At 46.9% G+C, this 15,810-nt stretch overlaps 1 protein-coding gene across 3 annotated transcripts in view; it reads right to left on the reverse strand.

The window, feature by feature from the left end:
* The window catches only part of LOC129710954 (semaphorin-6B-like), a 334,781-nt gene that overhangs the window by 210,973 nt on the left and 107,998 nt on the right, over positions 1-15,810 (reverse strand). Inside the window, exon 1 of one of the 3 annotated variants that reach the window (XM_055658272.1) lies at positions 15,195-15,585. The exons of the other annotated variants lie outside the window; for them this stretch is intronic. The gene's annotated coding sequence lies outside the window, so the exon portion shown is untranslated. Of the gene's footprint in view, positions 1-15,194; positions 15,586-15,810 lie in introns of those variants that run through there. 3 annotated transcript variants of the gene reach the window in all.

Here is a 15,810-nt window from a genome sequence, read left to right on the forward strand (position 1 = left end):
CCCAATACTGCAGCATCCAATGTTAGTTAACCCCATACAAGCCAGCAGTTTGAATGAGAATACTCCCTGCCTCTGTAGTTCTGCACCAGAACCTTTGGGCTGTTTCTCAGTGGAATTGTCTGGGAATCTATACAGTGTACATTCTCCACTTGCTCGACAACACATGATCATAGAATCTGCACATATATAAGCAGCATAATCTGGAAATTCATCCCCAAGGGATAAAGCTGAACTTTTGAGTTCCAAAAAATCAATCTGAAATAAGTTTAAGGCTTTTTCCATTTTTATATCTGAGGTTTTTAATCTGATGTTCTGAACATCCAGCCACCTCCCTCTGGTTTTACATTTCACACCTCCTTTCCTCTCCTAATCTGACTCCCACTGTCTCCTTGTCACCTCTAGCCTTTGTCATTTACTCTACCCATCTGCCCATCAACCCCTTCCTCATCTATGTCCACCTATCACTTACCAGGCCTTGCCCCACCCCCACCTCTCTTTGCCATCTTTCACTCCATACGCCAATGGATCTGACATGGTCCTGACCCAAAACATCGCCTGTTCATTCCCTCCCCTGATGTTGCCTGACCAGCTGAGCTCCTCAACATTCCAGAGCGGCATGCAGTTGGGTAACACAAGGAGTTTTTCTAACACAAGCAGCTTCTTCCACACATGTACCTGCTTCAAATGAACACACAAGGAACTGCAGACACTGGTTTACAAAAGACGACACAAAGTAACTCAGCGGGTCAGGCAGCATCTGTGGAGAACATGGATAGGTGACGTTTCACAGAATGCTGGAGTAACTCAGTGGGTCAGGGAGCATCTGTGGAGAACATGGATAGGTGACGTTTCACAGAGTGCTGGAGTAACTCAGCGCGTCAGGCAGCATCTATGGAACTAAGGAAATAGGCAACGTTTTGGGTCGAAACCCTTCCGGGTTTCGATCCGAAACGTTGCCTATTTCCAGAAGGGTTTCGGCCCGAAACGTTGCCTATTTCCAGAAGGGTTTCGGCCCGAAACGTTGCCTATTTCCTTCGCTCCATAGATGCTGCTGCACCATAACTCAGCGGGGCAGCATCTGTCAGGCAGCAGTCAGGCAGCAACTGTGGAGAACATGGATAGGTGACGTTTCGCAGAGTGCTGGAGTAACTCAGCGGGTCAGGCAGCGTGCTGTAGCTCTGGTTTATAGCTGAACAAATACAATATGAAGGCATGGTGGATGGGGGGGGTGGGGGGTGAATGACTGGCTCTTCACATTAAAGCATGTGATTGGTGCACAGAAGACAAAATAATCTACAAGTTGCAGAGAAAATATCTATTCCTTTGATGCACAAACAGACAGTAGTTTATTTGTGGCTGGCACGGGGAATTAAAGAGTGAGTGATAGATGAGATGTGATAACTTGATGAGATAATGAGTGTGGAAGATGATGTAAAGAATGATGAAAGCCAAAGAAATTAATGAATGAAAGTCTTTACAACTTCCAGAAATAGTTGAACATTTACATCTCAGCAAAGCAGAACCAGACACAATGAAGAAACACAAAGTTAGAGAAGACCGCTGAGAAATATAACGATGTACTGTCGGAGTTTTTATAGGTATGTAAAAAGGAAATGACTGGTGACTGGTGACGGCAAGCATGAGACGGGGTGAGTCACAGTGGGAATAAGGAACTGGCAGAGGAATTACAACAACTCATTTGTGGCTGTCTTCACAGATGACACACAAACCTGCCGAATCTATACTCTAGCGGGGACAAGAGGCTGTAGATGCTCCCTGACTTACGGAAGGGTTATGTCCCAGGTCCCACAGACTCTTGCGTAAGTCAGGTCTTACTTAAGTCTGAAGACCAGTGATAGCTTTTCACTGTATCTCGGCTCATGTGACAATAAACTAAACAAAACTAAACCCAGGAGAGAGTTAGATTTAGCTCTGAGGGCTAACGGAATCAAGGGATATGGGGAGAAAGCAGGAACAGGGTACTGGTTCTTGATGATCAGCCATGATCATATTGAATGGCGGTGCTGGCTCGAAGGGCCGAATGGCCTACTCCTGCACCTATTTTCTATGTTTCTATCAATGGTTTGGTTGAGTAGACCAAACATCAAACGCTGTGGACTTCTGAACTTGAAGAGATGGGGTGGAAGATTGGAACCTTCACGTGGTCCGCCCTGTTTCGACTAATGCAATCGACTCGACGTGCACAAACGGAAGATCAAATAGAACAAGTTGTCCAACAACTTTAGGCTGTGCACGCCACACGAAAGAAGAAGAAGTTGATGAGATAGTGAGTGTGGAAGATGATGATCAAGGCCACGTGGACAAGCTGAGTGGGCGGGTGTGAACGAGGCAGGCTGCAGATAATGTGGCCAAATGCAAGGCCTGTCACCATAGTGCACGGCAGTTGTCAAATAGTGAGGATGTGTAGACTGCTGGTCACAGTGACCCAGGTGTGCCTGTAGACAAGGTGCTTCAGGTGAAATAAGCCAATAAGAAGGCAAAGATTGGACGCCAATAAGGACACCTATGCTGTAGACAGTGCTCTGGTGTGATGTCATGACTGGTCTATATGGTGGGAGATTGCAACCTTCACATGGTCCACCCTGGATCAAGGTGCCCAGACCCCGTGACAGGGAGCTGAGCGATCTCTCGCCACTTAGATAACACGTCATCATTCTTACAGTTTCATGTTTCCAGATCCTGCTCTCTGCCTTATCTCTGCTCGCTCACTGATCTTATCTGTATCCCGCTAGTAGCATCTTGTACACAACCTTCTGTCAAAACGTGGCCATAATCACCTAAACAAAAATGAGTCTAGGAGAGAATCCATGTGTTTCTGAAGGACATCGCGAGAGGTGAATGTAGATCGTGCTCCACCAGTGACGGAGGTAGCTGGTACCTCAGTGTATGTCATCAAATAGTCACCCCGACAGATATCTGATCAAAGACAATTCATGGTGCAGCATTTAAGTATTAGTGTCGATTTTAATTCCAAATGTGAAGCCCAAACGAGAATGATCCCAGGACTGAGTGGGTTGACCTATGATGAGTGTCTGTCGGCACTGGGCCTCTACTTGATGGAGTTTAGAAGAATGAGGGGGGACCTCATTGAATCTCACCGAACAGTGAAAGGCCTGGATAGAGTGGATGTGGAGAGGATGTTTCCACTAGTGGGAGAGTCTAGGACCAGAGGTCAGAGCCTCAGAATTAAAGGATGTTCCTTTAAGAAGATGAGAAGGAATTTCTTGGGGGTCAGAGAGTGGTGAATCTGTGGAATTCATTGCCACAGACGGCTGTGGAGGCCAGGTCAATGGATATTTTTAAGGCAGAGATAGATGATTAGTACGGGTGTCAGGGGTTATGGGGAAAAGGCAGGATAATGGGGTTAGGAGGGAGAGATAGATCAGCCATGATTGAATGGCAGAGTATAGTTGATGGGCCGAATGGCCTAATTCTGCTCCTATCACTTATGAACATACAAAGCCAAAATTAAATTTCCAAGGAAACCTGGACGGAACAGATTGACTATGTTATAAATATGTCGACTATTAGACAAGTCAGACACAATACTCGACCGCTGAGTGACTGTGCTGCCCCTATACTCAACACACCGCTACTTGCAGCGCCAGAGAACCGGGTTCGATCCTGACTACGGGTACTGTCTGTACGGAGTTTACACGTTCTCCCCGTGACCTGCGTGGGTTTTCTCTGAGATCTTCGCTTTCCTCCCACACTCCAAAGACTTGCAGGTTTGTTGGCTTGGTGTATGTGTAAAGTGTCCCTGGTATGTGCAGGATAGTGTTAGTGTGCGGGGATCGCTGGTTGGCACGGACACGGTGGGCCGAATGGCCTGTTTCTGTGCTGTATCTCTAAACTAAACTAAACCTGCTGTTGGTGGTTTGGTCAGAGGTTGGACAGACTTGACCGGGATGTGATGCATCCCCCTGAGCGAGATGATCCAGCTTGATATTTAAACAATGGAGACGAGAGCAAGTTACCCCGTGGTGCTCAGTGCCTGAAGAACTGCTTCCCATCAGAGGGTCAAGTAATGCCGGAGGGTTGGGCCCCACAGGGGCTGCTATGAGCAAGACAGACACAAACACAGATTGATGCACTGTTTCAAGACACACATACATTCAACACAGATGTGTAGTCCTTAGGGCTGATTTGCAGCTTAGTTTAGTTTCGAGATACAGGGATATAGCGAGGAAACGGGCCCCTCGGCTCACCAAGTCTGCGCTGACCAGTGATCCCTGCATATTAACACTATCCTGCACACTCCATAGACCATTTACAATTCTTACCTAAGCCTAATTAACCTACAAACTTGCACGTCTTTGGAGTGTGGGAGGAAACCAGAGCACCCGGAGAAAACCCACGCAGGTCACGGGGAGAACGTGCAAACTCCGTACAGACAGCACCCGTGGCGGGACTCTGGCGCTGTGAGGCAGCAGCTCTACCCGCTGCGCCACCATCACCCGATTCAATCCTCATGGACCATTGATACCGACGTACATTTAATTCCAACAAAATTAACTAAACAAGATTTAATTGGATAACTTTCACAAAGGATATGTTGTGTTCAGCAATAAAATGAGTGAGCTTCTCTGGGGGGCTACTCCGTTGATTAGCTGGGATCTGGAATGAGTTTCTGGAACAGTAATGGGTTGATTGGCTAAAGATTTGTCATTGATTTGGCACGTAGCTTGAAGGAGAGCTTTTGAGAAGTGAGAGGCAGCTTCAGAACTATCTGTCTCCACAGATAATGTTGATGCCTTAACTCAGCGGCTAATGCCATCAATCATTGGAGCCTCTAACTTTGTTACATCAGCTGATGCAAATTACAGGCATGACTGGAGTGAGGGGGAATATTCCCAGAGAATATCAGACCAGGGGGTTTTGATACCATTTTATGACACATTGCTAAGGTCTCTGGTGCCACTGTGTGGCTCCACCCTCTGTGTTGGGACAAGGGGAAGGTGTAACTACACTTGGAGAAGATGCAGGACATTGATGAGGCAGTGTCCAGGCTTGGAGGGTTATCGTATCGTATTTTTGTGTCTTTCTTCCCACACATTCATTAGCAGCTTGGGTTTGGGCACAGCCTTGGGGAATATGGAGTTGGGCACAGCCTTGGGGAATATGGAGTTGGGCACAGCCTTGGGGAATATGGAGTTGGGCATAGCCTTGGGGAATATGGAGTTGGGCACAGCCTTGGGGAATATGGAGTTGGGGCACAGCCTTGGGGAATATGGAGTTGGGGCACAGCCTTGGGGAATATGGAGTTGGGCACAGCCTTGGGGAATATGGAGTTGGGCACAGCCTTGGGGAATGTGGTTGGGCAGGGCATGGAGCGTTGTGAAGACCAGGCTTCTCCGTGTGGTGTGGGCATGATGACCACTGCTGGCCATAGGCTGACCAGGACACTGGTCATTGTCCACCATGGCAGGGGCAGCACCACCTTGTGGCAGAGTGGGGAAGCTCAGGCCTTGCAACTTCTGTGCCCACTAAACAGTCCAGTGTGAAGAAGGGTCTCGACCTGAATCGTCACCCATTCCTTCTCCCCAGAGATGCTGCCTGTCTCATTGGTGTAGACCAGCACCTGCAGTTCCTTCACCCACAGAACAATCTGCGGCCCTGGGTACCTCGTGCATCACATGATCCGGCAATTTGTCCTCTGACCTTTACAATTACTCAGGAACATCGGTCTTTGTGCTCTCCTTTTGTCAGTTCTGCCCCCTCCTCTGCCCTTTACCTCCAACCTGTCCCACTCTATGTTAGCTCTCTCTGACACGCTCTGTACATAGAGAAAGCCTTCACCTGTCCAGATCAAAGCTGACAACTAGTAGTTCATGCACTAACCTATTAAGTCACCAACAAAGTACTATTGTACCATAAATTAGTTTAGTTTAGTTTAGAGATACCGTGCAGAAACAGGCCCTTCGGCCCACCGAGGCCTCACTGACCAGCGATCCCTGCACACTAACACTATCCTACACACTAGGGACAATTTACATTTACACCAAGCCAATTAACCTACAAACCTGTACGTCTTTGGAGTGTGGGGGGAAACCAAAGATCTCGGAGAAAACCCACGCGGTTACGGGGAGAACGTGCAAACTCCGTAAAGACAGCGTCCATAGTTGGGATCGAACCTGGATTTCCGGCCCTGCAAGCACTGTAAGGCAGCAACTCTACCGCTGAGCCACCGTGGCCGCCCACGTTTAGTACTGCAGTGCCATGCATCAGTACCATAGTGCCATGCATCAGTACCATAGCGCCATGCATTAGTACTGTAGAACCCAAGCATTAGTACTGTAGAACCCATGCATTAGTACTATAGAACCCATGCATTAGTACTATAGAACCCATGCATTAGTACTATAGAACCCATGCGTTAGTACTACAGCGCTATGCATTAGTACTGTAGAACCCATGCATTAGTACTATAGCGCCATGCATCAGCATTATAGAACCCATGCATTAGTACTGTAGAACCCATGCATTAGTACTATAGCACCACGCATTAGCACTGTAGAACCCATGCATTAGTACTATAGAACCCCATGCATCAGTACTATAGCGCCATGCATTAGTACTATAGAATCCATGCATCAGTACTATAGAACCCATGCATCAGTACTATAGAACCGATGTAGTACTATAGCACCATGCATCAGTACTATAGAACCCATGCATCAGTACTATAGCGCCATGCATTAGCACTGTAGAACCCATGCATCAGTACTATAGCGCCATGCATCAGTACTCTAGCGCCATGCATCAGTACTGTAGAACCCATGCATTAGTACTATAGTGCCATGCATCAGTACTATAGTGCCATGCATCAGTACTATAGTGCCATGCATCAGTACTATAGTGCCATGCATTAGTACTGTAGAACCCATGCATCAGTACTATAGAACCCATGCATTAGTACTGTAGAACCCATGCATCAGTACTATAGTGCCATGCATCAGTACTGCCATAGTACTCTAGCGCCATGCATCAGTACTGTAGAACCCATGCATTAGTACTGTAGTGCCATGCATCAGTACTATAGTGCCATGCATCAGTACTATAGTGCCATGCATCAGCACTGTAGCCATGCATTAGTACTGTAGAACCCATGCATCAGTACTGTAGTGCCATGCATCAGTACTATAGCGCCATGCATCAGTACTATAGTGCCATGCATTAGCACTGTAGAACCCATGCATTAGTACTGTAGCCATGCATCAGTACTGTAGAACCCATGCATCAGTACTGTACTCAGTACTATAGTGCCATGCATCAGTACTATAGTGCCATGCATCAGTACTATAGCTAATGTACTGTAGCACGATAACACCAGTCTGGTTATTCACTGTTGCCTCCTGATACTGAAAGCAATGCCGTGTAGCCAAAGCAAGTCAACTTGCAGCAAATGAAAGACAAAACATTCCTGCAAACTCTCTGCAATTTAGCTGATGGTTCATTAAACAATGATGAGAGACACTTCATGAGAAACTGATTGGCTCTGTGAGGTTTAGTTTAGTTTAGTTTAGAGATATAGCATGAAACATAGAAATTAGGTGCAGGAGTAGAGGCCATTCGGCCCTTCGAGCCTGCACCACCATTCAATATAATCATGGCTGATCATCCAACTCAGTATCCCGTACCTGCCTTCTCTCCATACCCCCTGATCCCTTTAGCCACAAGGGCCACATCTAACTCCCTCTTAAATATAGACAATGAACTGGCCTCAACTACCTTCTGTGGCAGAGAATTCCAGAGATTCACCACTCTCTGTGTCTACACAGGCCGTTCGGCCCATCGAGTCTGCACTGACCATTGATTCCCGCACACTAACACTAACTGACACACTCTAGTGACAATTTATGTCATACAACCCTGGTGATGAGGCTATCCTTCATTGGACTTTGTGTGTGGGAACAAACTGCAGATGCCGGTTTAAACTGAAGATCGACACAAAATGCTGGAGTAACTCAGCGGATCAAGGACCCATTGCTTCTCTCCTGAGATGCTGCCAGTCCTGCTGAGTTACTCCAGCATTTTGTGTCTGTCTTGATTGGACGTTGCTGGCTTTACCTTGCACTAAACGTTATTTCCTTATCTGGTGTCTGTAGACTGTAAATGCCTCGACTGTAATCATGCATTGTCTTTGCACTGACTGGTTAGCACACAACAAAGGCTTTTCACTGTACCTCGGTACACGTGACAATAAACTGAAGAGACTTGTTACCAGGCTGCCAGTTTAAACCACGCACTCACACACCAAAGCTGAACCTGACCCAAGGCTGCAGTGACAATGGAACGACAGCCTGCTGGTGAAGGGGTCACTACACACCTACACCACCAACATTTCTCAAAATCATTTCCACAGCTGTTGCACTTGTAAAACTGTCGGTGGAAATCGGCTCATTTTAAAAGACTCTTTTGTCAACATTCCTTTTATCACACAAACAGTTCATGAGGAAAATTAGTAATGATTTAGTTAGTTCAGACGCAGGAAAACAAAAGCAGTACAAATTACATAATGCATAATTATACTGCTGTTAACAGAAGACTTCAGCAACACCGAGACCGTTCTGGTTCCATTTGCAGGTTAATCAATACTTTATTCACTGATCAGAAACACATCGTGGTGAACAGCTCGCTACAGACTGCTGTTTTCCCGTAGACCTGCTCATGTGCATCACTGAAGGATGTGCCGGCTCTGGAGAGGGTTCAGAGGAGGTTTACAAGAATGGTCCCAGGAATGTAGGTTAACCTATGATGAGCGTTTGTCGGCACTGGGCCTGTACTCGTCGGAGTTTAGAAAAATGAGGGGGGACCTCATTGAAACGTACAGAATAGTGAAAGGCTTGGATAGAGTGGATGTGGAGACGATGTTTCCACAAGTGGGAGAGTCTAGGACTAAAGGTCACAGTCTCAGAATTAAAGAACGTTCTTTTAGGAAGGAGATGAGGAGGAATTTCTTTAGTCAGAGGGTGGTGATCTGTGGAACTCATTGCCACAGACGGCTGTGGAGGCCAACTCGGTGGATATTTTTAAGGCAGAGATAGATAGAATCTTGATTAGTACAGGTGTCAGAGGTTATGGGGAGAAGGCAGGAGAATGGGGAGAGATAGATCAGCCATGATTGAATGGGCCGAATGGTCTAATTCTACTCCTATGACCTTATGACCTTACCACTGTGCTCAACTGAATGAGTAGTAGTCAGATACTATAATGTACACATCAAAGAGGAATTTAAAATCTGCTCTTGCAAAGCTTGTGAAGTGGCTAATCACAAATAATCATAAACAAATTCTCAATTAAACACACTATTTTAATTCTGATTTTTCCTTTCCAATTGACCATTTAATTTGGACATTAGCATTGTGTAATGAAATACTGCATTTGAAGTATAGTCTTTAGTTGAGTTGAGATTATTGTCACGTTTGCCGAGGTGTAGTGAGAAGCTTTTGTTGCTTGCTATGTAATGTCCGTGTCTGATTGTTTGAGTAGATGATTGTCACCTATCTCCTTGTGTTGTTATCAACCTCTTCAAGGTGCCCACTGACCAGCTGGATGGGGAATAGCTGTGATGGACCTGCAACTGGTGGTCAGCTCGTATGCCTGAAGTCTAGTTTAGTTTAGTTTAGTTTAGTTTAGAGATACAGGGGGGGAAGAAGGCCATTCGGCCCATCGAGTCCGCGCTGACCAGTGATCCACGCACATTAACACTATCCTACAATAGGGACCATTTTTTATACAAAGCCAAATAACCTACACACGCATGTCTTTGGAGTGTGGGAGGAAACTGAAGATCTTGGATAAAACCCACACAGATCACGGGGAGAACGTACAAACTCCATACAGACAGCACCCGTAGTCGGGATCAAACCCGGGTCTCTGGCGCTGTGAGCGCTGTAAGGCGGTAACTCTACCGCTGCGCCACCGTGCTACCCTGAAACCCTTGTTCTTCATAGTGGTAGTTAGTCATTGGGCTTGGACATTACCATAGGTGTGGCCACAGGACTCCACACCACTAACTGCCATGGAATAATACCCCTTCTCTGTGGGGTATGTGATGTGATTCTAACATCCTTTGTTGGGATGAGACAGATAAATCCACCATGCACTGCCTCATGGATCATCGCTCAGGAAAGCAAACGCTGGTGCCCCCCCCCCCCCCCCGTAGCCAAGAACTTTCTCTGGGAGGTCTGGCTAAATCACATAATTATCCCCACAGTCCACTCAACCCACCACCACCACCACCACCACCTGCTGCTGCTGCCCAGGGTCCATGCAATCACGCATTCTCTCCAGTAACATTGACGGATCACTTACACCACAAAGAGCACAGAGGCCAAGCTGGTTTAGATCCTAACCAAATAGTCAGCTGCAGCTGTCAGTGTTGCAATAGGAACTTGGACATGGGGAGGTCCGGGCTGCCAGGTCAGTGTTACATTATATCTGAGATGATTAGAGACACATCCTTTGAACAAAGTAAGATCACTGCCTTTGTACATGGCTGTTCCATCAGGCAGGGACAGGACAGGGCTGGTCTGCCATGAAGATAGTCACAGAGTGCTGGAGTAACTCAGTGGGTCAGGCAGCATCTGTGGAGAACATGGATAGGTGACGTTTCACAGAGTGCTGGAGTAACTCAGTGGGTCAGGCAGCATCTGTGGAGAACATGGATAGGTGACGTTTCACAGAGTGCTGGAGTAACTCAGCGGGTCAGGCAGCATCTGTGGAGCTAAGGAAATAGGCGAAACGTTGCCTATTTCCAGAAGGATTTTGGACCGAAACGTTGCCTATTTCCTTCGCTCCATAGATGCTGCTGCACCATAACTCAGCGGGACAGGCAGCAACTGTGGAGAACATGAATAGGTGATGTTTCGATCGGGATGCTTCTTCAGACTGGAGATGGGATCTTGACCAAAACGTCGCCTATCCATGTTCTCCACAGATGCTGCCTGACCCACTGAGTTACTCCAGCACTTTGTATCTGTCGTTGATACAAACCAGCATCTGCAGATACTTGTTTCTACGTTTTGGTCTGTTCTGAGTTTAGTGAAGTCTTGGGGCAGGTAGGGTGCAGGTCACATTGGGCCACCAGGTAGGATGCTGGGTCACATTCAGCGTTCTACTGTCAGGGAGCAACAGAGATCAGTATAGTTCCTGTTGCTGACTTCCTCCCTTTGTCAGCAGCTAAATATTTACATGTGTGTACTTGGATGAGACTTGGCCGGGATGTGGTCGCTGGTAAACAGCCCGCAGGCACCAAGACCCAGTCATGATTAGTCAGTAACATCATTACTTTGGTTATTGGTGTGTAAACACTGCAACATGGTTGAAGCGTACATTTACTGGACCTCTGGGGCCAATCACTACCACAGGGGCTCAGAGGAACAGGCTTCCTGTTTTAAACATTGCTAACACTTAGTGGTCACAGGGCTACTGACCCAATGGTCAGACTCACACCAGTGGGACAGGATGGGGGAGTTGTCTCTCCCACAGAAGCAGCTGCAGGAAAACTGGTCCCTGAGCGTGTGTGAAATCTCCTGGAGTTGGGAATGTTTGAATCCTCCCATGACTGTCCCAGCATCTTTATCACCAGTAGCCATGCAACAATAGCGAGGTCTGCAACTGATTGAGCGGATATAATGACGGTAAATGCTTGACACATGGATCACAACACCTTGAATATTGCCCAATACTTTGCCTTTCCCCACACCAATTAAATCTATATTCACAGCCACAATTTCTGCACCCTCTACAGCTGTAAAGTGGTTCCTATTCCATGACAGTAATTTGCTTCGACTATTATGAACATAATTGGAAGCAGGCACTGACCACCTATGTAATGGTGGCCACGGCTCACTCTGGGCAACTTCACTGTTCGTTTGTGTCTCGCTGTGATTGCTAGCCTGTGGTTCTATTTGTAGACACATACATACATACACCAGTTAATTAGCTCACAGCAACACTCCACAAACATCCTGTTGGAGCAGCTCAAGGGATGAATCTGAGCCAGAACGCTGCAGCTCCATATTCCTTGTTACGAAGCAGCCACGGAGTATTCAATGGCAATCTGAACAAGCTACACCCAGTGGTATGAATGCTGATTTCTTTAAGTTCAGGTAGCTCTGGCATTCCCTCTCTCTCCATCCCTCCCCACCCAAGTCGCACCAGCTTCTGGTTTTCACCCAACAAACAGCGAACAATGTGTAGGAAGGAACTGCAGATGCTGGTTTAAACCGAAGATAGACACAAAAATCTGGAGTAACTCAGCGGGACAGGCAGCATCCCCGGAGAGCAGGAATGTTTAAGAATAAGGTGTAAGCCATTTTGAACGGAGACAAGGAAACACATTTTCTCACAGAGAGTTGTGAGTCTGTGGAATTCTCTGCCTCAGAGGGCGGTGGAGGCCGGTTCTCTGGATACTTTCAAGAGAGAGCTAGATAGGTCTCTTAAAACTAGCGGAGTCAGGGGATATGGGGAGAAGGCAGGAACGGGGTACTGATTGGGGATGATCAGCCATGATCACATTGAATGGTGGTTCTGGCTCGAAGGGCAGATTGGCCTACTCCTGCATCTATTGTCTATTGAATGGGTGGCATTTCGTGTCGAGACACTTTTTCAAACAACTAACAATGGCCTGTTTCCATTATTGCACATTTTTGCAAATCTTTCATTCATTGTTCGTTATTTCTCCACATCATCATCTGTATCTCTTGTTTCCCTTGTCCCTAACCAGCCTGAAGAAGGGTCTCCACCCGAAACGTCACCCATTCCTTCTCCCCAGAGATGCTGCCTGTCCCACTGAGTTACTCCAGCATTTTGTGTCTACCTTCACTTTGAGGTTCCAATCTCAAGATGATGGCAGCATCCTTGCGATGCAGCAGTGAGCTGCCGGGATTGTACGCTCAAGACTATGGTGGAGTTGACATCCATATTCTTGTAACACAAACGTGGAAGTCCAAGTGACATGTCAGGAAATCCAGCTGCAATTTGATTAGCATTGTCTTTCTGTGACGCCAGAGTTGGTGTTGCAAAGCAACGATCAAACACTGGCACAGATTTGTTCCACATCACCTCAGGCCACGCGCGGATAAACAGATTGTAGCAGTGGCTTTTATTACTGAAAGCAATTTAGCTCACCTTTAGCCTTATGCACGGAGGCACTTGGAGCTATGTTGAAACTATGGAACTCTCCTGAGGAAATATGATGCATAGAAAGGATCATTAAAGGGGCACAGGCTTTGTGGGGAAACCAGGCCTTGCACAGTTTGAGTATTTGCAACGTTTCCAACATTTGCAACGCTTATTTATGAAGCTTCGTTCACAAGGGCATTAGTTACTTGCTGAAGATGAAACAGGTTGAGGTTTATCAGTCTGAAGAAGCATCTCGACCCATTCCTTCTCTCCAGAGATGCTGCCAGACCCACTGAGTTACTCCAGCGTTTTATGTCTGTCTGAGGTTTGTCAATTGTGTTTTACTTTTGCCCATAATCCACCCCAGAACAAACTGGTGAGTGGGTTGAGCAATCCTTGCCGTCTGGGTGGCAGTGTGAACTGTGAGGAGGATGCAATGAGGGTGACTTGAACAGGATGGGTGAGTGGGCAGATGCAGTTTAATGTGGATAAATGTCAGGTTATCCACTTTGGAGGCAAGAACAGGAAGGCAGATTATTATTTGAATGGTGTCAGATTAGGAAAAGAGGAAGTACAACGGGATCTGGGGGTCCTTGTACACCAGTCACTGAAAGTAAGCATGCAGGTACAACAGGCAGTGAAGAAAGCGAACAGCATGTTGGCCTTCATAAAGAGAGGAGTTGAGTATAGGAGCAAAGAGGTCCTTCTGCAGTTGTACAGAACCCTAGTGAGACCACACCTGGAGTATTGTGTGCAGTTTTGGTCCCCTAATTTGAGGAAGAACATTCTTGCTATTGAGGGAGTGCAGCGTAGGTTTACAAGGTTAATTCCCGGGATGACGGGACTGTCAAATGCTGAGAGCATGGAGCGGCTGGGCTTGTACACTCTGGAGTTTAGAAGGATGAGAGGGAATCTTATTGAACATATAAGATTATTAAGGGTTTGGACACGCTAGAGGCAGGAAACATGTTCCCGATGTTGGGGGAGTCCAGAACCAGGGTCAGATTTTAAGAATAAAGGGAAGGCCATTTAGAACAGAGATAAGGAAAAACTTTTTCACCCAGAGGGTTGTGAATCTGTGGAATTCTCGGCCTCAGAAGCAAGTGGAGGCTGATTCTCTGGATGCTTTTAAGAGAGAGTTGGATAGAGCTCTTAAAGATAGCAGAATCAAGGGATATGGGGAGAAGGCAGAAACGGGGGTACTGATTGTGGATGATCAGCCATGATCACATTGAATGGTGGTGCTGGCTCGAAGGGCCGAATGGCCTACTCCTGCACCTATTGTCTATTGTCTATGTATCTATGTATCTTTCAGTTATCTGCAGAAATGCCACTCAGCTCGACAATTGTCACAATCCGTGATATCTCTCCATCTATAATTTATTCCAAGCTCTTGCCCAACTTAGAAACATAGAAAATAGGTGCAGGAGTAGGCCATTCAGCCCTTCGAGCCAGCACCAAAATCCAATATGATCATAGCTGTTCTTGAGCCTCTACTCAAGAATAACGGGGTCACACAAGATCACAAGTTATAGGAATAGAATTAGGCCATTCGGCCCATCTAGTTCACCCAGCCATTCAATCATGGCCAATCTCTCTCTGCCTCCTAATTCCTGTCTCCTGCCTTCTCCCCCATAATCTTTGACACCCGTTCTAATCAATAATTTGTCTACCTCTGCCTTAAAAATATCCACTGACTTGTCCTCCACAGCCCTCTGTGGCAATGAGTTCCGCAGATTAACTACCTTCTGACTAAAGAGGTTTCTCCTCATCTCCTTTCTAAAAGAGCGCCCTTTAATTCTGAGACTGTGACCTCTAGTGTGAGACTCTCCCACCAGTGGAAACATCCTCTCCACATCCACTCTATCCAAGCCTTTCACTATTCTGCAAGTGGCTGTCTGTCTCGCTGTGATCACTTCAACCCGTCAAGTAGGGATGGGAACATGAAATAAAATATTACACTAGAAATGACACCAGTTAAAGCAGCCATAGCAACTTCCAGTCAAACTCATGAAGGAGACTTGTATCAACACCAGACTTACTTGTACAGATGCCTGTCCATCGATGCAGCTCGCTTGCAAGGACGGAGCAGAGCTACGGAGGTTGAAGTTAAAGTGGTCTGAAGGATTGATGAGGGCAGGGAACCTGTGCTGGTCCAGACTCCTGTGTGCGTACCACAGTCCAGCAGCTGTGGCTACAGAGAGGTTTGGCAATGAATTTCCAAGGAGCATATCCTATATGTCTTCATCTCTTGCCTGTGTCAATGTTTCTCCATTATTAATTGCCTGACGACATCAGCTGTCCTCTGTGACGGGGCAAACACAATGTTCTCAGACAGTCTCTGCCTTTGTTGCACACCACTGTCTCGACCAGCAGCCTCTCTGAAGGAGACTGAGGTTGCCTCCTCGATTGCCCAAGCCTAATCTTCTCCTGCCATCAGCTGTTTCTCAAGGAACACTTGGGCCTGCTGAGACAGTTTCACTTTTGTTGCCGTTGAGAACCAGGGGGTGATGCAAACTCTGCAGCAACTCTAACAGTTGCCTCTGTTGAACAACTGAGATGCGGAGACTGTACACACTGGGGCAAGCTCGGAGCAGCTGCAAACAGCTGCAGGACTGCAGCAAGCACGGGCTTCGAGCAGCATTAAGCTGCCTTCAA

The sequence above is a fragment of the Leucoraja erinacea genome, chromosome 29 (assembly GCF_028641065.1).
Source record: "Leucoraja erinacea ecotype New England chromosome 29, Leri_hhj_1, whole genome shotgun sequence".
NCBI classification, from domain to species: domain Eukaryota; kingdom Metazoa; phylum Chordata; class Chondrichthyes; order Rajiformes; family Rajidae; genus Leucoraja; species Leucoraja erinaceus.